Source organism: Frankliniella occidentalis, unplaced genomic scaffold (assembly GCF_000697945.3).
Source record: "Frankliniella occidentalis isolate FOCC.00 unplaced genomic scaffold, Focc_3.1 Scaffold262, whole genome shotgun sequence".
NCBI lineage: Eukaryota > Metazoa > Arthropoda > Insecta > Thysanoptera > Thripidae > Frankliniella > Frankliniella occidentalis.
In genome coordinates, this window is record NW_026267388.1 from 80,125 (window position 1) to 87,360 (window position 7,236).

The window sequence follows — 7,236 nt, forward strand, 5'->3', positions numbered from 1 at the left end:
ATCACCCCCCCCCCCCCCCCTCCATCACTCCGCGATTCTCTCGGCGCTCGGCACGGCGCGGCACGGCACGGCGCACGACGCAAGCCCAAGCATGCAGGGGGGAGACGATAGTTAGTGTCGGCGTGGATACGATGGTGCCATTCCTCTTAACTATCGGTGTTGCCTTACCTTGTCGCCCGACAGGGTCGCGGTAGGTGGGCGTGTCTGCCCGCCACTCAAGCATCCGCAGGTACATCGCCTTTTTCCGCTGCATGCTTAGTATGAGGCGCTCCAGGCGCGCAACCTCCTCCTTCAAAAGAGAAATTTTCCATTTTAACAGCAGTACCTTAAATCATTCGCTACCACAATGTACCGAGTCCACTTAACCGGTAGGTACTTGCCTCCAAATGTTGAGAGCAAGCTTTATCAAGCTGCTCTCCGTTTGAAGCCATTGCGTTGATTTAGTTAAATTGCCATAGTTACGAGCGAGTTTGTACTGTTGGCGTTTCGCGTTGTATGCTACGTGGAATCGATGTGGAATCTCGGGAATCTCTGTATCGTATCGATGCGTTTTTTCCCCGCAAGTATGCGTACTCCTTTGTATCCCCGTCCCGCGCCGTCGCCGTGCCCTTCCGGTGGCCGGCTTGAAGACAGCCCGAGACAGCCCTTTCCCTAAATGTCTCCCTTCCGAGCGGTTCACGAGTGCGCGATAAGTGGTCTCCCACGACACCAGGCAACAGTATGCGGGTTTGCCTGTTTGCCTACTCGCCCCACCCGTAAGACACCATGGCCCCTAAGGTATGCAATCCCGCAACACTGTCGTGTCGTGGCCCTGACACACGGCGCAAAAATGAGGAGAGCGGAGCACGACCGGGGCTCCATGAACGTATACGACTGCTGTTTTGGACTGCACACACTGAATCCCTATGATTGCACAAATATTCGTGAAATTTTCGACATGAAATCCTATTTCTGAATCTGAACAGCATTTTTGTAGCTCAGACAGGGTACCGCTCCACTGTCCATGATCCCCTCTCAGGCTGACCCCAAAATTTGCAAAATTGTTACGTTTCCACACGAGAAACGGCAGTTTTAGAAGTGCCACTGACATTCACAGTTGCTCGTATTCCTTATGTCACTTTATTCTAATGCGTCTCATGGACGTAATAAACGGTGCATCTCAATGTTTGTTACAGAATAATGATCCCCACACTTCCCCCTCTGCGAAAATGTGCGTGTCACTCACTTTAAACACGTTTTTCGCGCGCTCGGAAATCGGTCGGTCGGTCGGTCGGTCGGCCGTTCGGTCGGCCGGTTGGTCGGTCGGTCGGTCGGCCGATGCTTATTTTGATAACTCCCCAGCCAGGCCACCGCAGCAGGTATTCGCACTTGGCAGGGCTGAGTTCCAGTACAAGCAGAGCACAGCAGAGCAAAAAGTGCATTGAGAAAAGAATGAGCCATGCTTGGAAGCAGCGAATAAAGAACATTATCATGGGCGCCACTAGATTTCGGTCGCTAGCTGACTGGAGCGCGCTGTATGTGCTGCGAGTTCAGCGGATCAGTGGTGACGCCTGCGACGTCCGGGGTAGGCCATCCCGCCAGGCATGTGTGTGGGGCGGGCGGCCTGCTCTGATTCGCTGGGGCTCGGCAGCGCATTTCGTTAGCGAGGCCAGTCGTTGTGGTGCTTGTGGAAACTGCTGGGCTTTTGCCTGTTGCTAGTAAATGTTGCGTTGCCGCGTCGCGAGGCCCGATTTCCCCCGGCTGGCGAATTGGCGCAAACAGTCAGCACTCAAGTGCTCGCGCTCCTGAACTAGAAGAACGCCGCGAACAAGGACGAGGACGCACCGCAACGCCGCCGCCGGGCGGGGGGCGCGGGCAGACGGGAGTCGCGTCGCGTGTGTACGAATCCGCGAAGAGGAAGTGTCCGCCTCGAGGACGACATCTAGTTGCAATGCTTGGCCGAAGGCGGGCATGATGGTTCTGAAGGCTGTCGAACGCCGCGCCCAGCCCCTGACAAGAAACCACCACACCAGCAAGAGGGCCATCTCGGGCCATCTCGCCTGTAACAAACAAACTCGACCGTCTGCACCGAACGTCTGCACTCCTCAACTCTCCTCGACACGTCTCTCCTCCTCAACTCTCCCAAAAAATCTCTCCTCCTCGTCTCACTCCGCTCCGTCTGTCTTCCTCATTGTCCCCGCATGTCCACGTCTGTCCCGACTTGACCCGCCCGGGCCGGAGCGCTCTCCTGACCCGCTCCGTCACGGGTGCCAATCTTCCCCTAGTCACCCGTCCGTTGTCGAACCGACCTGCCCCCGCTGTGCCCCGCCCGGCGCCGGGGGAAGTCCCGCGACGGCAGGCCGGTGCGTTGGCGACCCTGCAGGTTGGACAAAATATTAAGTCATTACCGATAATGATAGTAAGTATCTGAATACTTCCTATTATTCTCAACACTTCCAGCTGATAACAGCTTCAGTCACAAAGCTAATAAAAACAAATCACTGATTCATTCATTGCATACAAAAAATGGATGAAAACAACTAAAACACGAACATAGTTTAACGCCAGGGCAGTCACTTACACAGTCTCTTACAAATAACTTCATCTATTTCTTTGCAGTTGGGCATGGCAACAGCATATTCAAAGCCGAAGCTTATCATCTTGATGGCAGGAGAACGTATGCGATCAAGTGGCAGGAAATGCCAGGAAATTTAAAAAAAACAGGAAACTTTTTTGGTTTGACTGCAAACGAAACTATAAATTTGATGTTCAAAAACTTCATTAACGAGAAGGATATCAAGAAGGCCAAGAAGGTCTACAAATGACGCCTGCTTGCAAAACATGAGCAAAAAAGTCTAGTGTGTGGTTTCTACCCTGCAAAGGACAAATAGGAAAGATATCCGAAATTCATAAATAACCATCGTACGACATATTTATTCTGAAACAGAAGAAAACTTGGAAGGACATCTAAATCTATGCAATGAAGCCATGTTGGCAACAGGATGAAAATTCCTAATGTAGAAATTCATACAAAGTTAGTTCTCTTTCCTGCTTATCGAGAGTTAAAGCTAGCAGACACCTTAAAGTTACTTATGTATTCTTTATATTTAGTTGAAGTATTTAAGGTATCATCTGCTAAAAATTATAGCAGAGTGCAAGAAATACAAGTGTCATGGTACTCGGTTTTTGAAATATAGTTTGAGCTGTTTGTTTACATATTAATACACTGTACTAAAAATGATTCTGCTGTTATTGGCTGAGGCGCCCTTAACCTAACTCGCACAAACTTAACGAGCGGCATTGTTGCAAAACAAAACAGAAATTTTACATGACGTTTAAATGATCAAAGGGGGCTACGAAATACAGTTTGACAATGTTTCCTTTAGATATGAATGAAGTACATAAAGTAAAAGACAAAACGTTTGTGAGACTACTACGCCTTTGAGAGAGGCTAATAAAAGTAGCAAATCGAACTGATAGATGAATCGGCGACTGACTAGTCAGAATTTAGACAGAAATAGACTCACTTTGACAGTCAAAAAAGTTAAATAAAATTGGAAAGTGAGTGATGAAATAGGCAGCGATAAAATAGGAAAGCAAGTTTATCAACAAAGCAGTTCAACTGTCGATAGCAACAACTTATCCTGCCTCAACAGCTGAAGTTGACTATTGACAGGTAGACAAATGAATGAAATTGGCATAAGAAGACATTATTGCCTGTGTGTTTACATTAAGTAAGTAATAACCATTTGAACATATTGCATTTAGCATTGAATGTTTACAAAATTTTAAAACCGAAGTAACAATTACAGAAGTCTTACCAGCTGGAGGAAGACAGCTCAAAGATCCTTTGGCAGTCATTATTTTATATAAAAGAAAGAAATGCCGGCATCAGCATTAAGATTACAAATTGAGGAAATGTCTGAATACATTGTACATACGAGTACTGGCAAGGTGCAAAAACCTATTTGGAGTAAGATGACCTGCCATCAGGTCATGTGAGATGTTAATGATGTAGACATCATTATTAATGGCAGATGCCCTACGTGGCCTACCAGGATTGATGTGTCCGTGAAGACTCACCAAATCCAAATAGCTGTTGGTTTCCATGGATCGGATGGCTTCTGCAAAATAAATCAAGTTGGTAAGAAAGATAGTCAAACCAAATAGACAGTGGAATTTTTGAAGTAAGATGTATTAGTCGCAGGAAACCAGAACCAGAACCAGTACCAGCAAAAATGCACACAGATCTGCTTTACAGCAAGTAATTTGAAAAATTCGTGGTGATAATTGTAGACGACATGGTTCAAATGGGATGACAGCATTTTCTCAACTGGTTTTGGTCCAGATTTCCTAACCAGGATCCCGGTAAAGCTAAAATGCAGAAGCATGCAAGGAGGAAGGAAACAAATCAGTATGCTTTAAGATGGGACTTCCATTTCCTTGTTCCCTGCATTCTTCTGCATTTCAGCTGAAATGCTTTATTCTTACCCAAGAACAATGACACATTTGGGTGGTGAACTTGTGTTCTCAACCTCAGCATTCTGTTTGCAGACTCAGAGACATTATTTGTGCGGTGCTCTGCTAAGAATACCGACAACATTTGGAAACGAAAACCTGCCAGCCAAGTTTCATGAACCTTCAGGAAGAACTGATGAAGGAGCGCATAAATGCCAAGATCGGTAGCCTCATATGCTAGGCTCATGAATCCTTCTTCGATCATGTGGTTGGGGAGCAAAGGTAGAGCTAGGAGGCTCCTGACAATTGAGTGAGCCCTATCATTGTAGCCTAGAAAATTTGTGAGGCCCATAGTCCGGCTGAGAATGGTGACAGCCTGAAATCAACAGGTGAGGTTTATTCTAAGTAAAACAATCCTATATGTTTTGGGAATTTGTTGACTAACATATGCTCTGAAGCTATTCAGCACTAATAAATTGATTGTTTTACAGGTTTTACACCTCAGCATCGCATCAGAAATAATGAAGAATATTTGGACCACTTACTCTGGAGAAATGCCAATAGCACCCTTGAACAATCACATCGTAGACCTCAACCCATGCCTGCATCTGTGAGCATTCAAAGTCTGTGACCACAATACGAGGACGGAACGTAGGTGCCGCTTCTCTGATGGCCTCCAACACTGCTACATATGCAATGCGAGTCCTTGTCTGCATAAGGACCTGGCAAAGCGGTACAACCTATACAAGACAAGTAAGAAATAAAAGCAACATTTGTTGAGAAAAAATTACATTCTTTTTCACAGTCAGCTTTTTGATATTGAATGTGACTTACATGGTTTCTGATTGCAATGCTTATCTGGAAGACCTGCCTGGACCTGGGGCGACAAGGCCTGCTGGCAAAAGTGCCGTCAGAGAAAGCAATTTCAATAACGAAGTTCTCTCTTCCTATCATTGCCGCAACCCGCTGAGACATGAAGATGATGCTCCTGTGCCCTTCAGGTCCAACCGCTGCCATGAATACACTATCTGCCCCATCCATCGTGGCTGTGATGTGTGGGTTCTCAGTCATGAGAGCGGCCAGCTCATCGATAGACTGTGGGACTCGTGGCAGGTGAAGCGGGTCAGCAGCTCTCCTTATTGCTGCCCTCATTCTGTTGTAAGTGACCCTCGCTGCCACATGAGGAGGATACCTGAACATAGAGTTAGGGCGATTACTTCAGCATGTTTTGTTTTTTTCCCCCATGTAGGAATGATAAGTACATCCTTCTAAAGGAGAACTCAAGAAAAGGAAAAGATGCAGTGCTCAGAGGATTGAAGCCTTTTTGAGGACGGTGGGAAAACACACTTTCAGCCATGGTCACATTGCAGAGCAAGATTTTTGCAAGGGTAGGTACAAAACCTTTGAAAAATGCCTTAAATTTGGAAACATTATCAAAATTTTAAAAAAGAGGTCAGAGGAATATGAAACCAATATTAGTCCGTACAGTTGTGGGTTGGTATCTTCTGATCAGAAACAAAAAGAAAACAGAAGCATTTCTGTGGGGGGGTTGCACATTTAAAGTAACTAGACTGAACAATGTTTACGTTTGGCGACATTGATCTCAAATATAATTATGATTAAGTTTTAGGTTTGATAGTTCTTGTTAAGGGGAGGCTACACTGAAATGGCTATCTCCATGAATAAAAATGAAATAAAATGGGGGATGTTATCTTTTTGCTCAATATGTCATGAAACTGCCAAAAAACTTTGTATGGGGTCTGTAAGTCAAACCATTGAATTGCTAATATTTTATTTTCATTTTTACAGAGAATTATTAAAACTGATCTCTGTGCATTCAATTTAGCCGTAGAGTTTTGTGGTAAAGTTCTCTGGAATCAGAATGGACCAAGGTACAATTTGGCTTGATCAGATCTTTAAAATTGTATTTGGTTTAGTATTTGACATTTTGGATCAATGTTAAATTATTCAATGTTCAAAATTAGTCAAAATTATGGCTTTTATAATTTTTTTAAGGTGGAACATGAAAGAAGTATACAAATCTGTTCAAGCCAATTTGTAGAGGGTCATATAAATCATGTTTCCCAACAACATTTGTCTCCGTAACTAAAAATTTAATGCGCAGGGAATTTTTTGAGCCTTTAAAAATAAAGTACCAATAAAGAGTGTTTACTACTAAGAAAAGTTATGTTTAAGAGGATATAATTTTTGACTTGAGGACCTCAAACGGTCTTTTGTTATTTGTTTAATTAAAAGACATATCTATGCAATATAACTAATAAATGAAAATTAAACGAAATCGCCATTGCATTGTTATTCAACCTCCCTCTGGGTGTTGCACACATCGCAGGAACCCAGTTAGAAGTGCGTTCAGCTTACCTTGCACGTATCCTTGTCATGACGAACACTGGTTGCTGGAAGTTGTGTCTGTTGACACGGACGTCATCCAGTATATCATGGCGCAATTGCCGCTCTCTGGCCAACAGCGGGTCGCGTTGACACTGATGAGGAGTCTGCCCGGTTCGAAAGGCTTCTTCCCCGACCAAGCGTGCTGAGGCTTTCCCGGTGCACTCTTGACGTGTGCGGTTATATATGCAGCGAAAGTAGAGGCTTTGCGTGCCATCGGGGTGCGCCCGGTTTCGGTTGAGATGGTAGTAAAAACCATCATTAAAGTGATAGTACGTTGAGCCCCGACGCTCTCCCCTCTCAATGCGGAGAAGTGCGGCCATGGGGAAGTAGACTACAAATTTGAACCGAGAGAACGTTGGTAGGTCCTCGACCTGCCAGTGCAGTAATGAG

At 45.1% G+C, this 7,236-nt stretch overlaps 1 long non-coding RNA gene across 1 annotated transcript; it reads left to right on the forward strand.

Annotated features, from left to right (window-relative positions):
• Positions 1 to 3,326: 3,326 nt before the first annotated feature.
• LOC127750801 (uncharacterized) lies at positions 3,327 to 5,182 on the forward strand. Its single transcript, XR_008011851.1, has 3 exons — positions 3,327 to 4,123; positions 4,534 to 4,826; positions 4,929 to 5,182. It is a non-coding gene; the product is annotated as an uncharacterized LOC127750801 (long non-coding RNA).
• Positions 5,183 to 7,236: the final 2,054 nt, after the last annotated feature.